Genomic DNA, 19,820 nt, shown 5'->3' on the forward strand with positions numbered 1-19,820 from the left:
CACTCACAGTCCCTAATGTGCCCCTAGTCCGTCCGTGTTCTATCTTCATTCCTCAAAGGAAAAACACTGTTATGAATGAGTACGCACCTGAAGTAGGTTCCCTGAGGAGATATCTTACTACGCATTCCCTCTAAGGGGCCTGTATGAGACACTTCATATTGCTATCCAGATGTGTCATACAGTTTCCAATTGAGCACAGACGTATCCCTGACGTGAGAACTTACTGTAGCACAGTTCCCTCATATACTGGAAGTGTTTTAAGAAGAAGTAGACACTGTGTATCATCTCCGGTGTTGAACTTCCAGTTGCATCATAGAGGCCTAAGTGCCTTACCCCTTACTTCACTCACGGGTTGCAACGTTCTCTCTGTCCATCCTTGTTCTATCTTCTTTCCACCAGGGGAAGTACACTGTGAGAAGTGACATTCCGCATGAAGGAGTTTCCCTTAAACAGAACTAGCTTTAGTCCAACGGATAGACGTCGGAGTCTTGAAAGCTATGTGCGCCTATTGCGGTTACCACAGAGTCAGTCCCAAAAGCTTCCTTCTTTTTTTTTTAAAGTTTTTATTTATTTATTTGACAGACAGAGATCACAAGTAGGCAGAGAGACAGGCAGAGAGAGAGAAGGAAGCAGGCTCCCTGCTGAGCAGAGAGCCCGATGCGGGGCTCGATCCCAGGAACCCGGGATCATGACCTGAGCCGAATGCAGAGGCTTTAACCCACTGAGCCACCCAGGCACCCTAAAAGCTTCCTTCTTTATTTATTTTTTTTTTCCCCAATTTATTTATTTTCAGAAAAACAGTATTCATTATTTTTTCACCACACCCAGTGCTCCATGCAAGCTGTGCCCTCTATAATACCCACCACCTGGTACCCCAACCTCCCACCCCCCTGCCACTTCAAACCCCTCAGACTGTTTTTCAGAGTCCATAGTCTCTCATGGTTCACCTCCCCTTCCAATTTACCCAAATTCCCTACTCCTCTCTAACGCCCCTTGTCCTCCATGCTATTGGTTATGCTCCACAAATGAGTGAAACCATATGATAATTGACTCTCTCTGCTTGACTGATTTCACTCAGCATAATCTCTTCCAGTCCCGTCCATGTTGCTACAAAAGTTGGATATTCGTCCTTTCTGATGGAGGCATAATACTCCATAGTGTATATGGACCACATCTTCCTTATCCACTCATCCGTTGAAGGGCATCTTGGTTCTTTCCATAGTTTGGCGACTGTGGCCATTGCTGCTATAAACATTGGGGTACAGATGGCCCTTCTTTTCACGACATCTGTATCTTTGGGGTAAATACCCAGGAGTGCAATTGCAGGGTCGTAGGGAAGCTCTATTTTTAATTTCTTGAGGAATCTCCACACTGTTCTCCAAAGAGGCTGCACCAACTTGCATTCCCACCAACAGTGTAAGAGGGTTCCCCTTTCTCCACATCCTCTCCAACACATGTTGTTTCCTGTTTTGTTAATTTTGGCCATTCTAACTGGTGTAAGGTGATATCTCAATGTGGTTTTAATTTGAATCTCCCTGAGGGCTAATGATGATGAGCATTTTTTCATGTGTCTGATAGCCATTTGTATTTCTTGATTGGAGAAGTGTCTGTTCATATCTTCTGCCCATTTTTTGATGTGTTTGTCTGTTTCGTGTGGGTTGAGTTTGAGGAGTTCATTATAGATCCTGGATATCAACCTTTTGTCTGTACTGTCATTTGCAAATATCTTCTCCCATTCCGTGGGTTGCCTCTTTGTTTTTTTGACTGTTTCCTTTGCTGTGCAGAAGCTTTTGATTTTGATGAAGTCCCAGAAGTTTATTTTCGCTTTTGTTTCCTTTGCCTTTGGAGACGTATCTTGAAAGAAGTTGCTGTGGCTGATATCAAAGAGATTACTGCCTATGTTCTCCTCTAAGATTCTGATAGATTCCTGTCTCACGTTGAGGTCTTTTATCCATTTTGAGTTGATCTTTGTGTACGGTGTAAGAGAATGGTCGAGTTTCATTCTTCTACATATAGCTGTCCAGTTTTCCCAGCACCATTTATTGAAGAGACTGTCTTTTTTCCACTGTATATTTTTTCCTGTTTTGTCGAAGATTAATTGACCATAGAGTTTAGGGTCCATATCAGGGCTCTCTACTCTGTTCCACTGGTCTATGTGTCTGTTTTTATGCCAGTACCATGCTGTCTTGGTGATCACAGCTTTGTAATAAAGCTTGAAATCAGGTAAGGTGATGCCGCCAGCTTTATTTTTGTTTTTCAACATTTCCTTAGCGATTCGGGGTCTCTTCTGATTCCATACAAATTTTAGGATTATTTGCTCCAGCTCTTTGAAGAATGCCGGTGGAATTTTGATCGGAATGGCATTAAAAGTAAAGCTTCCTTCTTTAACAGACGTAACACTGCAGTGAATCCATCCTAAAGCACATTTCCCTCTCATTGTTGGAAGTGTTTTAGACCCAGAAACTAAGTACGCATAACCACTGGTGGTGAACATCCAATATGTGTTTGGCAGGCTAAAGCGCCATAGCCTGCCCTTTACTCACAGTACCTAATGTGCCCCTGGTCCGTCCATGTTCTATCTTCATTCCTCAAAGGAGAAACACTGTTTTGAATGAGTACGCACCTGAAGTAGGTTCCCTGAGCAGATACCTTCCTACGCATCCCCTCTAAGGGGCCTGTATTGGACACTTCATGATTGCTACCCAGACACGAACTACATTTTCCAACTTAGCACAGACGCATGCCTGTTGAGAACTTAGTGTAGCTCAGTTACCTCATATATTGGAAGGGTTTTGAGGAGAGGTAGACACTGTGGAACATCTCCGGTGTTGAACTTCCAGTATGCATCATAGAGTCCTATGTGCCTTACCCTGTACTTCACTCACGGGTTGCAACGTTTTCTCTGTCCGTCCTTGTTCTATCTTCTTTCCTCCACTGGAGAGACACTGTGAGAAGTGACATTCCACATGAAGGAGATTCCCTTAAACAGAACTTACTTTAGTCCAACGGATAGACGTCTGAGACGGGAAATCTATGTGCGCCTATTGCGTTTAGCATAGAGTCAGTCCCAAAAGCTTACTTCTTTAACAGACGTAACACGGCAGTGAATCCCTCCTACAGCACACTTCCCTCTCAGTGTTGTAAGCGTTTTAGACGCAGAAACTAAGTGCCAATCTCCACTGGTGGTGAACATCCAGTATGTGTTTGGCAGGCTTTAGCTCCATAGCCTGCCCTTTACTCACTGTACCTAATGTGTCCCTAGTCCGTCTGTGTTCTATCTTCATTCCTCAACGGAGAAACACTGTTATGAATGAGTACGCACCTGAAGTAGGTTCCCTGAGCAGATACCTTCCTACGCATCCCCTCTAAGGGGCCTGTATGAGACACTTCATGATTGCTACCCAGATACATCCTACAGTTTCCAAATGAGAACAGACGCATTCCTGTCGTGAGAGCTTAGTGTAGCACAGTTCCCTCCCATATTGGAAATTTTCTGAGAAGAGGTTGACACAGTGGAACAACCCAGTGTTGAACTTCCAGTATGCATCATATAGGCCTAAGTGCCTTACTCTGTACTTCACTCACGAGTTGCAACGTTCTAACTGTCCGTCCTTGTTCTATCTTCTTTCCTCCAACGGAAAGACAAGTGAGAAGTGACATTCCGCATGAAGGAGTTTCCCTTAAACAGAACTTGCTATATATAGACCTCGGAGACTGGATTGCTATGTGCACCTATTGGGTTTACCAGAGAGTTAGTCCCAAGAGCTTCCTTCTTTAAGAGACTTAACACGGCAGTGAATCCCTCCTAAAGCACACTTCCCTCTCAGTGTTGGAAGCGTTTTAGACAGAGAAAGTAATTACGGATCACCACTGGTGGTGAATATCCATTATGTGTTTGGCAGGCTTATGCGCCATAGCGTGCCCTATACTCACAGGACCTAATGTGCCCCTAGTCCGTCCGTGTTCTATCTTCAGTCCTCAAAGGAGAAACACTGTTATGAATGAGTACGCACATGAAGAAGGTTCCCTGAGCAGATACTTTCCTACGCATCCCCTCTAAGGGGCCTGTATGAGAAACTTCATGATTGCTTCCCAGACACATCCTACAGTTTCCAACTGAGCACAGATGCATCCCTGTCGTGAGAACTTACTGTAGCACAGTTCCCTCATATATGGAAGTGTTTTGAAAAGAAGTAGACACTGTGGAACATCCACGGTGTTGAACTTCCAGTATGCATCATAGGGGCAAAAGAGCCTTACCCTGACTTCACTGAAAGTTTACAACGTTCTCTCTGTCCGTCCTTGTTCTATCTTCTTTCCTCCACTGGAAAGACACTGTGAGAATTGACCTTCCGCTTGGAGTTTCCCTTAAATAGAAGTTGCTATAGTACAACGGATAGACGTCGGAGAGTGGAAAGCTATGTGCGCCTACTGCGGTTACCAAAGAGTCAGTCCCCAAAGCTTCCTTCTTTAACAGACATAACACTGCACTGAATCCATTCTAAAGCACACTTCCCGCTCAGTGTTGGAAGCGTTTAGACGCAAAAACTAAGTGCGGATCACCACTGGTGGTGAACATCCAATATGTGTTGGCAGGCATAAGCGCCATAGCCTGACCTTTAATCACAGTACCTAATGTGCCCCTAGTCCGTCTGTGTTCTATCTTCATTCATCAAAGGAGAACACTGTTATGAATGAGTATGCACCTGAAGTAGGTTCCCTGAGCAGATACCTTCCTAGACATCCCCTCTAAGGGGCCTGTATGTGACACTTCATGATTGCCACCCAGACACGTCCAAAATTTTTTAAATGAGCACAGACGCATCCTTGTCGTGAGAACTTACTGTAGCACAGTTCACTCATATATTGGAAGTGTTTTGAGTAGAGGTAGACACTGTGGAACATCTCCGGTGTTGAACTTAAAATATGCATCATAGAGGCCTAAGTGCCTTACCCTGTACTTCACTCAAGGGTTGCAACGTTTTCTCTGTCCGTCCTTGTTCTATGTTCTTTCCTCCACTGGAAAGAAACTGTGAGAAGTGACATTCCGCATGAAGGAGTTTCCCTTACAGAACTTGCTATAGTCCAATGGATAGACGTCAGAGAAAGCAAAGCTATGTGCGCCTATTGCGGTTACCACAAAGTCAGTCCCAAAAGCTTCCTACTTAACAGACGTAACACTACAGTGAATCCCTCCTAAAGCACACTTCCCTCTCAGTGTTGGAAGCGTTTTAGACGCAGAAACTAAGTGCAGATCACCACTGGTGGTGAACATCCATTTTGTGTTTGGCAGGCTTAAGCGCCATAGCCTGCCCTTTACTCACAGTACATAATGTGCCCCTAGTCCATCCGTGTTCTATATTCATTGCTCCAAGGAGAAACACTGTTATGAATGAGTACACACCTGAAGTAGGTTCCCTGAGCAGATGCTTTTTTACGAATCCCCTCTAGGGGCCTGTATGAGACACTTCATTATTCCTACCCAGACATGTCCAAGAGTTTCCAATTGAGCACAGTCGCATCCCTGTTGTGAGAACTTACTGTAGCACTGTTCCCTCATATATTGGAAGGGTTTTTTTTTTCTTCCCCAATTTATTTATTTTCAGAAAAACAGTATTCATTATTTTTTCACCACACCCAGTGCTCCATGCAAGCTGTGCCCTCTATAATACCCACCACCTGGTACCCCAACCTCCCACCCCCCTGCCACTTCAAACCATGAGAGACTATGGACTCTGAAAAACAGTCTGAGGGGTTTGAAGTATTGGAAGGGTTTTGAGAAGAAGTAGACACTGTGGAACATCCCCGGTGTTGAACTTCCAGTATGCTTCATAGAGGCCTAAGTGCCTTACCCTGTACATCACTCACGGGTTGCAACGTTCTCTCTGTCCGTCCTTGTTCTATCTTCTTTCCTCCACTGGAAAGACACTGTGAGAAGTGACATTCCGCATGAAGGAGTTTCCCTTAAACAGAACTTGCTATAGTCCAACGGATAGACTTCAGACTGGAAAGCTATGTGCGCCTATTGGGGTTACCACAGAGTCAGTCCCAAAAGCTTACTTCTTTAACAGACATAACACTGCAGTGAATCCCTCCTAAAGCACACTTCCCTCTCAGTGTTTGAAGCGTTTTAGACGCAGAAACTAAGTGCGGATCCCACTGGTGGTTACATCCAATATGTGTTTGGCAGGCTTAAGCGCCATAGCCTGTCCCTTACTCACAGTACCTAAAGTGCCCCTAGTCCCTACATGTCCTATCTTCATTCCTCAAAGAAGAAACACTGTTATGAATGAGACCACTCTTGAAATAGGTTCGCTGATAAGATACCTTCCTACGCATCCCCTCTAAGGGGCATGTATGAGACACTTCATGATTGCTACCCAGACATGTCCTACAGAATCCAACTGTGCACAGACGCATCCCTGTCATGAAAACTAACTGTAGCACAGTTCCCTCATATATTGGAAGGGTTTTCAAAAGAGGTATACACTGTGGAACATCCCCGGCGTTGAACTTCCAGTTTGCATCATAGAGGCCTAAGTGCCTTACTCTGTACTTCACTCACCGGTTGCAACGTTCTCTCTGTCCGTCCTTGTTCTATCTTCTTTCCTCCACTGGAAAGACACTGTGAGAAGAGACATTCCGCATGAAGGAGTTTCCCTTAAATAGAACTTACTATAGTCCAACGGATAGACGTCGGAGACTGGAATGCTATGTGCGCCTATTGCGGTTACCACCGTGTCAGATTCAGTCCCAAAAGCTTCCTTCTTTAACAGACGTAACATTGCAGTGAATCCTCCCTAAAGCACACTTTCCTCTTAGTATTGGAAGCGCTTTAGACGCAGACACTAAGTGCGGATCACCAGTGGTGGTGAACATCCAATATGTGTTTGGCTGGCTTAAGCGCCATAGCCTGCACTTTACTCACATACCTAATGTGAACCTCATCCATCCGTGTCCTATCTTCATTACTCAAAGGAGAAACACTGTTATGAATGAGTCCGCTCTTGAAGTAGGTTCCCTGAGCAGATACCTCCCTACACATCCCCTCTAAGGAGCATGTATGAGACATTTCATGATTGATATCCAGACACGTCCTAGAGTTTCCAACTGAGCACAGACGCATCCCTGTCGTGAGAACTTACTTTAGCACAGTTTCCTCATATATTGGAAGTGTTTTGAGAAGAGTTAGACATTGTGGAACATCCCCGGTGTTGAACTTCCAGTATGCATCATAGACGCCTAAGTGCCTAACCCTCTACTTCACTCAAGGGTTGCAACGTTCTCTCTGTCCGTCCTTGTTCTATCTTCTTTCCTCCACTGGAAAGACACTGTGAGAAGTGACATTCCGCATGAAGGAGTTTCATTTAAACAAAACTTGCTATAGTCCAACGGATAGACGTCTGGGATTGGAAACCTATGTGCGCCTATTGCGGTTACCACAGAGTCAGTCCCAAAAGCTTCCTTCTTTAACAGACGTAAAACTGCAGTGAATCCCTCCTAATGCACACTTCCCTCTCAGTGTTGGAAGCGTTTTAGACGCAGAAACAATGTGTGCATCACCACTGGTGGTGAACATCCAATTTGTGTTTGAAAGCCTTAAGCGCCATAGCCTGCGCTTTACTCACAGTACCCAATGTGCTCCTAGTCCTTCCGTGTTCTATCTTCATTCCTCAAAGGACAAACACTGTTATGAATGAGTACGCACCTGAAGTAGGTTCCCTGATCAGATACCTTCCTATGCATCCCCTCTAAGGGGCCTGTATGAGACACTTCTTGATTGCTACACAGTAACGTCCTAGAGAATCCAACTGAGAACAGACACATCCCTGTCGTGAGAACTTACGTTAGCACAGTTCCCCCATATATTGGAAGGGTTTTGAGAAGAGGTAGACACTGTGGAACATCTCCGGTGTTGAACTTCCAGTATGCATCATAGAGGCCTAAGTGCCTTACTCTGTACTTCACTCACCGGTTGCAATGTTCTCTCTGTCCTTCCTTGTTCTATCTTTTTTTCCTCCACTGGAAAAACACTGTGAGAAGTGACATTCCACATGAAGGAGTTTCCCTTAAACAGAACTTGCTATAGTCCAACGGATAGACGTCGGAGACTGGAAAGCTATGTGCGCCTATTGCGGTTACCACAGATTCAGTCCCAAAAGCTTCCTTCTTTAACAGACGTAACAATGCAGCGAATCCGTCCTATAGCACACTTCCCTCTCAGTGTTGGAAGCGTTTTAGATGCAGAAACTAAGTGCGGATCACCACTGGTGGTGAACATCCAATATGTGTTGGGCAGGCTAAGCGCCATAGCTTGCCCTTTACTCACAGTACCTAATGTGCCCCTAGTCCGTCTGTGTCCTATATTCATTCCTCAAAGGAGAAACAATGTTATGAATGAGTACGCACCTGAATTAGGATCCCTTAGCTGATACCTTCCTACACATCCCCTCTACGGGGCCTGTATGAGACACTTCATGATTGCTACACAGTAACGTCCTACAGTTTCCAACTGAGCACAGACTCATCCCTGTAGTGAGAACTTACTGTAGTACAGTTCCCTCATATATTGGAAGTTTTTTGAGAAGAGGTCGACATTGTGGAACATAACAGGTGTTATACTTCCATTATGCGTTTTAGAGGTGTAAGTGCCTTGTACTTTACTCACGGAATGTAACGTTCAATCTGTCCGTCCTTGTTCTATCTTCTTTCCTCCACTGATTAGAACTGTGAGAAGTGACATTCTGCATGAAGGAGTTTCCCTTAAACAGAACTTGCTACCGTCAAACGGATAGACGTCTGAGACTGGTAAGCTATGTGCGCCTATTGCGGTTACCACAGAGTCAGTCCCAAAATCTTCCTTCTTTAACAGACGTCACACTGCAGTGAATCCCTCCTAAAGCACACTTTCCTCTCAGTGTTGCAATCCTTTAGACAGAGAAAGTAAGTGTGGATCACCACTGGTGGTGAACATCCAAAATGTGTTTGGCAGGCTTAAGCACCATAGCCTGTCCTTTACTCACAGTACCTAATGTGCCCCTAGTCTGTCCGTGTTCTATCTTCATTCCTCAGAGGAGAAACACTGTTATGAATGAGTACGCCCCTGAAGTAGGTTCCCTGAGCAGATACTTTCCTGCGCATCACATCTTAGGTGCCTGTGTGAGACACTTCATGATTGATACCCAGACACGTCCTACAGTTTCCAACTGAGCACAGACGTATCACTGTGGTGAGAACTTACTGTATCACGGTTCCCTCCTATATTGAAAGTGTTTTGAGAAGAGGTAGACACTGTGGAACATCCAAGGTGATGAACTTCCTGTATGCGTCATAGAAGACTAAGTGCCTTACCCTGTACTTCACACAATGGTTGCAACGTTTCTCTGTCCGTCCTTGTTCTATCTTCTTTCCTCAACTGGAATGACACTGTGAGAAGTGACATTCTGTATGAAGTAGTTTCCCTTAAAGAGAACTTGCTATTGTCCAACGGATAGACGTCTAAGACTGGAAAGATATGTGCGCCTATTGCGGATACCACAGAGTCAGGCCCAAAAGCTTTCTTCTTTGACAGAATCAACACTGCATTGAATCCCTACTAAAGCACATTTTCCACACAGTTTTGGAAGAGTTTATCACATATAAACAAAGTGCGAATGAATACAGTGCCTGAACATGCAATATATGTTTGGGATGCCTTAACGCCATTGCCTACATTTTACTCACAGTACCTACGTTCCCCTATTCCGTCCGTGTTCTATCATCATTCGGCAAAGGAGAACACATTGTTATGAATGAGTACACACCTGAAGAAGGATGCCTGAACAGATAGCACCCTACGAATCCCCTGACAGGGTCCTGCATGATACATTTCATGATAGCTACTCAGTCATCCCACTGTTTCCAACTGAGCACAGACTCATCCCTGTCATGAGAAAGTACTGTAGCACACTTCCCTCGTACATTGGAAGTGTTTTGAGATGAGGTTGACACTATGGAACATCACAGGTGTTGAACTTCCAGTATGCGTCATAGAGGCCTATGTTCCTTACCTTTAGCTTCACTCAGGGGATGAAAACTTTGCTCTGTCCATCCTTGTTCTATCTCCTTTCTTCCACTGGAAAGACTATGTGAGAAGTGACATTCCGCCTGATGGAGTTTCCCTTAAGCAGAACTTGCTATAGTCCAACGGATAGACCTCTGAGACTGGAGCCCTATGTGCGCCTATTGCAGTTACCACAGAGTCAGTCCCAAGAGCTTCCTTCTTTGACAGAAGCAACACTGCATTGAATCCCTCCTAAAGCACACTTTCCTCACAGTGTTGAAAGCGTTTTTCACACAGAAACAAAGTGTGAATGACTACTGTACCTGAACATCCAATATGTGTATGGGATGCCTAAGCGCCATAGCCTGCATTATACTCACAGTAGCTAATGTGCCACTATTCCGTCTGTGTTCTATCTTAATTCCTCAAAGGAGAACACATTGTTATGAATAAGTACGTACCTGAAGAAGGATGCCTGAACAGATAGCTTCCTACGAATCCGCTGCCAGGGTCCTGCATGATACACTTCATGATTGCCTCTCAGTCAGGTCTCACTGTTTCCAACAGAGCACAGACTCATCACTGTAGTGAGAAAGTACTGTAGCACACTTCCTTCGTACATTGGAAGTATTGTGAGACGACGTAGACACTGTGGACCATCACAGGTGTGGAACTTTCAGTAGGCTTCATAGAGGCCTAAGTGCCTACATTTTACTTATCATACGGGATGCAACCTTGCCTCTGTCCGTCCTTGTTCTATCTTCTTTCCTCCTCTGAAATACACTGTTGGAAGTGACATTCCGCCTGAAGGAGTTTCCCTTTAACAGACCTTGCTATAGTCCAACGGATAGAAGTCTGAGACTGGAGCCCTATGTTCACCTGTTGCACTTAACACAGAGTCAGGCCCAAGAGATTCCTACTTTGACAGACGCAAAACTGCATTGAATCCCTCCTAAAGCACACTTTCCTCACAGTGTTGGAAGAGTTTTTCAAACAGAAACGAAGTGCGAATGACTACAGGATCTGAACATCCAATATGTATTTGGGATGCCTAAGTGCCATAGCCTGCATTTTACTCAGATTACCTAATGTGCCCCTATTCCGTCCTGCTCTATCTTCATTCCTCAAAGGAGAACACACTTTTATGAATGAGTACGCACCTGAAGTAGGATCCCTGAACATATAGCTTCCTTCGAATCCGCTGTCAGGGTCCTGCAAGATCCACTTCATGATTGCTACTCAGTCAGGTCGCACTGATTCCAACTGAGCAACAACTCGTCACTGTCTTGAGAAAGTACTGTCGCACAATTCCTTCGTACATTGGAAGTATTTTGAGACGAGGTAGACACTGTGTAACAACACAGGTGTTGAACTTACATTATGCGTCATAGAGGCCTATGTGCCTTACCTTTAGCTTCACTCAGGGGATTCACCCTTGGCTCTGTCCGTCCTTGTTCTGTCTTCCTTCCTGCACTGGAAATACTCTGAGAAGTGACATTACGCCTGAAGGAATCTCCCATAAAGAGAACTTTCTTTAGTCCAACGGATAGACGTCTGAGACTGGAGCCCTTTTTGCGCAATTGCAGTTACCACAGTCAGTCCCAAGAGCTTCCTTCTTTGACAGACGCAGCACTGCATTGAATCCATCCTAAAGCACACTTTCCTCACAGTGTTGGAAGTGTTCTTCACACAGAAACAAAGTGCGAATGCCTACTGTACCTGAACATCCAATATGTGTTTGGGATGCCTAAGCACCATAGCCTGCACTTTACTCAAGTACCTAATGTGCCCCTATTCTCTCCCTGTTCTATCTTCATTTCTCAAAGGAGAACACACTGTTATGAATGAGTACGCACCTGTAGTAGGATTCCTGAACAGATAGCTTCCTTCGAATCCCCTGTCAGGTTCCTGCATGATACACTTCATGATGCTACGCACTCATGTCCCACTGTTTCCAAAAAAGCACAGACTCATCCCTGTCATGAGAAAGTACTGTAGCACATTTCCCTCATACATTGGGAGTGTTTTGAGACGAGGTAGACACTGTAGAACATCACAGGTGTTTTACTTCCAGTATGCTTCATAGAGGCCTATGTGCCTTTCATTTAACTCCACAGAGGGGATGCAACCTTAGCTCTGTCCGTCCTTGTTCTATCTTCTTTCTTCCACTGGAAAGACTCTGTGAGAAGTGACATTCCTCCTCAAGGACTTTCCCTTAAACAGAACTTGCTATAGTCCAACGGATAGACGTCTGAGACTGGAGCCCTATGTGCGCCTATAGCAGTTACCACAGTCAATCCCAGAGCTTCCTTCTTTGATAGACGCAACACTGCATTGCATCCCTCCTAAAGCACACTTTCCTCACAGTGTTGGAAGCTTTTTTCACACAGAAACAAAGTGCAAATGACTAATGGACCTGAACATCCAATATGTGTTTGGGATGCCTTAGCGCCATTGCCTATATTTTACTCACATTAACTAATGTGCCCGTATTCCGTCCGTTTTCTATCTTCATTCCTCAAAAGAGAACACATGGTTATGAATGAATTCAAACGTGAAGAAGGTTGCCTGAACAGATAGCTTCCTACAAATGCCCTGGTAGAGGGCTGCATGATACACTTCATGATTGATACTCAGTCAGGTACCACTGTTTCCAACAGAGCACAGACTCATCACTGTCGTGAGAATGTACTGTTGCACACTTCCCTCGTACATTAGAAGTGTTGTGAGACGAGGTAGACACTGTAGACCATCACAAGTGTGGAACATCCAGAGGTGTCATAGAGGCCTAAGTGCCTTCCTTTTCTCGACACACAGGATGCAACCTTGACTCTGTCCGTCCTTGTTCTATCTTCTTTCGTCCTCTGAAAAACACTGGTAGAAGTGACTTTCTGCCTGAAGGACTATCCCTTTAACAGAACTTGCTATAGTCCAACGGATAGATGTCTAGGACTTGGAGCCCTATGTGCGCCTATTGCAGTTACCACAGTCAGTCCCAAGAGCTTCATTCTTTGACAGACGCAACACTGCATTGAATCCCTCCTATAGCACACTTTCCTCACTATGTTGGAAGTGTTTTTTCACACAGAAACAAAGTGCGAATAACTACTGGACCTGAACATCCAATATGTGTTAGGGATTCCTAAGCGCCATAGCCTGCACTTTACACAGTACCTAATGTGCCCCTATTCCGTCCCTGTTTTCTCTTCATTCCTCAAAGGAGAACACATTGTTATGAATGAGTACGCACCTGAAGTAGGATCCCTAAACAGATGGCTTCCTTCTAATCCCCTGTCAGGGTCCTGCATGATATACATCCTGATTGCTACTCAGTCAAGTCCCACTGTTTCCAACTGAGCACCGACTCATCACTGTCGTGAGAAAGGACTGGTGCACACTTCCCTCGTACATTTGAAGTGTTTTGAGATGAGGTTGACACTGTGGAACATCACAGGTGTTGAACTTCCAGTATGCTTCATAGAGGCCTATGTGCCTTACTTTTAGCTTCACTCAGGGGATGAAACCTTGGCTCTGTCCGTCCTTCTTCTATCTTCTTACCTCTTCTGGAAAGACTCTGTGAGAAGTGACATTCCACCTGAAGGACTCTCCCTTAAACAGAACTTGCTATAGTCCAACGGATAGATGTCTGAGACTGGAGCCCTTTGTGCGCCTATTGCAATTAGCACACTGTCACTCCCAAGAGCTTCCTTCTTGACAGACGCAACACTGCATTGAATCCCTCCTTTAGTACACTTTCCTCACAGTGTTGGAAGCGTTTTTCACACAGAAACAAAGTGGGAATGACTACTGGACCTGAACATCCAATATGTGTTTGGGATGCCTAAGCGCCATAGCCTGCATTATACTCACAATACCTAATGTGCCACTATTCCGTCCGTGTTCTATCTTATTTCCACAAAGGCGAACACATTGTTATGAATCAGTATGCACCTGAAGAAGGATGCCTGAACAGATAGCTTCCTATGACTCCCCTGTCAGGGTTCTGCAGGATACACTTCATGATTGCTACTCAGGCAGGTCCCACTGTTTCCAACAGAGCACAGACTCATCACTGTCGTGAGAAAGTAGTGTAGCACACTTCCCTCGAACATTGGAAGTGTTGTGAGACCAGGTAGACACTGTGGACCGGCACAGTTGTGGAACTTCCAGTAGACGTCATAGAGGCCTAAGTGCCTATCTTTTTCTTTCCACACGGGATGCAAACTTGGCTCTGTCCGTCCTTGTTCTATCTTCTTTCCTCCTCTGATAGACACTGTTAGAAGTGACATTCTGCCTGAAGGAGTTTCCCTTTAAGAGAACTTGCTATAGTCCAACGGATAGAGATCTGAGGCTGGAGCCTTAAGTGCGCCTGTTTCAGTTACCACAGAGTCAGTCCCAAGAGGTTCCTTCTTTGACAGATGCAATACTGCATTGAATCCCTCCTAAAGCACACTTTCCTCACAGTGTTGGAAGTGTTTTTCACACAGAAACAAAGTGGGAATGACGACTGGATCTGAACATCCAATATGGGTTTGGGATGGCTATCGCCATAGCCGGCACTTTACTCACAGTAGCTAATGTGCCCCTACTCCGTCCCTGTTCTATCTTCATTCCTGAAAGTAGAACACACTGTTATGAATTTTTACGCACCTGAAGTAGGATCCCTGAACATATGACTTCCTTCAAATCCCCTTTCAGGGTCCTGCATGATACACTTCATGATTGCTACTCAGTCAGGTCCCAATGTTTCCAACAGAGCACAGACTCATCACTGTCGTGAGAAAGTACTGTAGCACACTCCCTCGTACATTGGAAGTGTTTTGAGAAGGGGTAGACACTATGGACCATTACATGTGTGGAACATCCAGTAGGCGTCATAGAGGCCTCTGTGCCTTACTTTTAGCTTCACTAAGGGCATGCCACCTTGGCTCTGTCCGTCCTTGTTCTATCTTCTTTCCTCCACTGGAAAGACTCTGTGAGAAGTGACATTCCGCCTGAAGTTGTTTCTCTTAAACAGAACTTGCTATAGTCCAACGGATAGACGTCTGAGACTGGAGCCCTTTGTGCGCCTATTGCAGTTACCACAGAGTCAGTCCCTAGAGCTTTCTTCTTTGACAGACGCAACACTGCATTGAATCCCTCCTAAAGCACACTCTCCTCATCGTGTTGGAAGTGTTTTTCACACAGAAACAAAGTGCGAATGACTAGAGTACCTGACATCCAATATGTGTTCGGGATGCCTAAGCACCATAGTCTGCATTATACTCACAGTACCTAATGTGCCCCTATTCCATCTCTGTTCTATCTTCATTTCTCAAAGGAGAAAACATTGTTATGAAGGACTACACACCTGAAGAAGAATGCCTGAACAAATAGCTCCTACAAAAGCCCTGTTAGAGTCCTGTGTGATAAACTTCATGATTGCTACGCAGTCAGGTCCCACTGTTTCCAAAGAGCCCAGACTCATCACTGTCGTGAGGAAGTACTGTAGCACATTTCCTTCGTACATTGGAAGTGTTGTGAGATGAGGTAGACACTGTGGACCATCTCAGGTGAGGAACTTCCAGTAGGCGTCATAGGGGCCTACGAGCCTTCCTTTTTCTTTCCACACGGGATGCACCCTTGCCTCTGTCCGTCCTTGTTCTATCTTCTTATCTCCTCTGAAAGATACTGGTAGAAGTGTCATTCCGCCTGAAACAATTTCCCTTTAACAGAACTTGCTATAGTCCAACGGATAGACGTCTGAGACTGGAGCCCTATGTGCACCTATTGCAGTTACCACACAGTCAGTCCCAAGAGCTTCCTTTTTTGAGAGACGCAACACTGCATTGAATCCCTCCTAAAGCACACTTTCCACCCAGTTTTGGAAGTGTTTTTCACATAGAAACAAAGTGCGAATGACTAATGGACCTGAACACCAATATGTGTTTGGTATGCCTAAGCACCATAGCCTGCATTATACTCACAGTACCTTATGTTCCCCTATTCCGTCCCTGTTCAATCTTCATTCCTCAAAGGAGAACACAAAGTTGTGAATGAGTACGCACCTGAAATAGGATCCCTGAACACATAGCTTCCTTCGAATCCCACGTCAGGGTCCTGCATGATACACTTCATGAATGCTACTCAATCAGGTCCCTTGTTTCCAACTGAGCACCGACTCATCACTGTCGTGAGAAAGTACTGTAGCACACTTCCCTCGTACATTGGAAGTGTTTTGGGATGAGGTAGACACTGTCGAAAATCACAGGTGTTGAACTTCCAGTATGCGTCATAGAGGCCTATGTGCCTTTTCTTTAGCTTCACACAGGGGATGCAACCTTGGCAGTGTCCGTCCTTGTTCTACCTTTTTTTTCCACTGGAAAGACTCTGTGAGAAGTGACATTCCGCTTGAAGGAGTTTCCCTTAAACCGAAATTGCTATAGTCCAACTTATAGGCATCTGAGACTGGAGTCCTATGTGTGCCTATTGCAGTTACCACAGTCAGTCCCAAGAGCTTCTTTCTTTGACAGATGCAACACTGCATTGAATCCCTCCTAAAGCACACTTTCCACCCAGTTTTGGAAGTGTTTTTCACATAGAAACAAAGTGCGAATGACTAATGGACCTGAACACCAATATGTGTTTGGTATGCCTAAGCACCATAGCCTGCATTATACTCACAGTACCTTATGTTCCCCTATTCCGTCCCTGTTCAATCTTCATTCCTCAAAGGAGAACACAAAGTTGTGAATGAGTACGCACCTGAAATAGGATCCCTGAACACATAGCTTCCTTCGAATCCCACGTCAGGGTCCTGCATGATACACTTCATGAATGCTACTCAATCAGGTCCCTTGTTTCCAACTGAGCACCGACTCATCACTGTCGTGAGAAAGTACTATAGCACACTTCCCTCGTACATTGGAAGTGTTTTGGGATGAGGTAGACACTGTCGAAAATCACAGGTGTTGAACTTCCAGTATGCGTCATAGAGGCCTATGTGCCTTTTCTTTAGCTTCACACAGGGGATGCAACCTTGGCAGTGTCCGTCCTTGTTCTATCTTTTTTTTCCACTGGAAAGACTCTGTGAGAAGTGACATTCCGCTTGAAGGAGTTTCCCTTAAACCGAAATTGCTATAGTCCAACTTATAGGCATCTGAGACTGGAGTCCTATGTGTGCCTATTGCAGTTACCACAGTCAGTCCCAAGAGCTTCCTTCTTTGACAGACGCAACACTGCATTGAATCCCTCCTAAAGCACACTTTCCGCCCAGTTTTGGAAGTGTTTTTCACATAGAAACAAAGTGCGAATGACTAATGGACCTGAACACCAATATGTGTTTTGTATGCCTAAGCACCATAGCCTGCATTATACTCACAGTACCTTATGTTCCCCTATTCCGTCCCTGTTCAATCTTCATTCCTCAAAGGAGAACACAAAGTTGTGAATGAGTACGCACCTGAAATAGGATCCCTGAACACATAGCTTCCTTCGAATCCCACGTCAGGGTCCTGCATGATACACTTCGTGAATGCTACTCAATCAGGTCCCTTGTTTCCAACTGAGCACCGACTCATCACTGTCGTGAGAAAGTACTATAGCACACTTCCCTCGTACATTGGAAGTGTTTTGGGATGAGGTAGACACTGTCGAAAATCACAGGTGTTGAACTTCCAGTACGCGTCAAAAGGCCTATGTGCCTTTTGAGGGTCCTGTATGATACACTTCATGATTTCTACTCAGTGAGGTCCCACTCTTTCGAACTGAGCACAGACTCATCACTGTCACGAAAATGTACTATAGCACACTTCCCTCGTACATTGGAAGTGTTTTGAGACGAGGTAGACATTCTGGAACATCACAGGTGTTGTACTTCCAGTATGCGTCATAGAGGCCTATGTGACTTACCTTCACTTCACTCAGGGGATGCAACCTTGGCTCTGTCCGTCCTCGTTCTATCTTCTTTCCTCCATTGGAAAGACTGTGATAAGTGAAATTCTCCTGAAGGACTCTCCCTTAAACAGAAATTCCTATAATCAAACGGATAGACGTCTGAGTCTGGAGCCCTATGTGCGCCTATTGCAGTTACTACAGTCAGTCCCAGAAGCTTACTACTTTGACAGACGCAACACTGCATTGAATCCCTCCTAAAGCACACTTTCAACATAGTGTTGGAAGCGTTTTTCACATATAAACATAGTGCGAATGAATACAGTACCTGAACATCCAATATGTGTTTCGGACCCCTAAGCGCCATAGCCTGCATTATAAACACAGTACCTAATGTTCCCTATTCCGTCCTTGTTCAATCTTCATTCCTCAAAGGAGAACACACTGTTGTGAATGAGTACGCACCTGAAATAGGATCCCTGAACACATAGCTTCTTTCGAATCCTCTGTCAGGTTCCTGCATCATACACATCATGAATGCTACTCAATTAGGTCCCATTGTTTCCAACTGAGCACCGACTCATCACTGTCGTGAGAAAGTACTGTAGCGCACTTCCCTCATACATTGGAAATGTTGTGAGACGAGTAGACACTTTTGACAGACGCCATTGCCTGTACTCTACGTCACAGGTGTGGAACTTCCAGTATACATCATATAGGCCTATGTGCCTTACCTTTAGCTTCACGCAGGCGATGCTACCATGGCTCTGTCCGTCCTTTTTCTCTCTTCTTTCCTCCACTGGAAAGACTCTGTGATAAGTGACATTCCGCCTGAAGGAGTTTCCCTTAAAGAGAACTTGCTATAGTCCAACGGATAGATGTCTGAGACTGGAGCCTATGTGCGCCTGTTTCATTTACCACAGAGTCAGTCCCAAGAGCTTCCTTCTTTGACAGACGCAGCACTGCATTGAATCCCTCCTAAAGCACACTTTCCTCACAATGTTGAAAGTGTTTTTCACAAAGAAACAAAGTGTGAATGACTACTGGACCTGAACATCCAATATGTTTTAGGATGCCTTATTGCCATAGCGTGCACTTTATTCACAGTACCTAATGTGCCCCTATTCCGTCCCAGTTCTATCTTCATTCCTCAAAGGAGAACACACTGTTATGAATGAGTACGCACCTGAAGTAGGATCCCTGAACATATAACTTCCTTCGAATCCCCTTTCAGCGTCCTGCATGATACACTTCATTTTTGCTATTCAGTCGGGTTCCTCTGTTTCCAACAGAGCACAGACTCATCACTGTCGTGAGAAAGTAGAGTAGCACACTTCCCTCGTACATTGGAAGTGTTATGAGATGGGGTAGACACTGTGGACCATTACAGGTGTGGAACTTCCATTAGGCGTCTTAGAGGCGTAAGTGCCTACCTTTTTCTTTCCACACGGGATGCAACCTTGCCTCTCTCCGTCCTTGTTCTATCTTTTTTCCTCCTCTTAGAGATACTGTTAGAAGTGACATTCCGCCTGAATAAGTTTCTCTTTAAGAGAACTTCATATAGTCCATTGGATAGACGTCTGAGACTGGAGCCCTATGTGCGCCTATTGCAGTTAAGACAGAGTCAGTCCCAAGAGCTTCCTTCTTTGACAGACGCAACACTGCATTGAATTGCTCCTAAAGCACACTTTCCACAGTGTTTGAAGCGTTTTTCCCATATAAACAAAGTACAAAAAATACAGTACCTGAACATCCAATATGAGTTTGGGATGACTTAGCGCCATAACCTGCCGTATACTCACAGTTCACTTCATGATCGCTACTCAGTCAGGTCCCACAGTTTTGAACTGAGCACCGACTCATAACTGTCATGAAAAAGTACTGTAGCACACTTCCCTCAAACATT

This window comes from Neovison vison, chromosome 1 (assembly GCF_020171115.1).
Source record: "Neovison vison isolate M4711 chromosome 1, ASM_NN_V1, whole genome shotgun sequence".
NCBI classification, from domain to species: Eukaryota; Metazoa; Chordata; class Mammalia; order Carnivora; family Mustelidae; genus Neogale; species Neogale vison.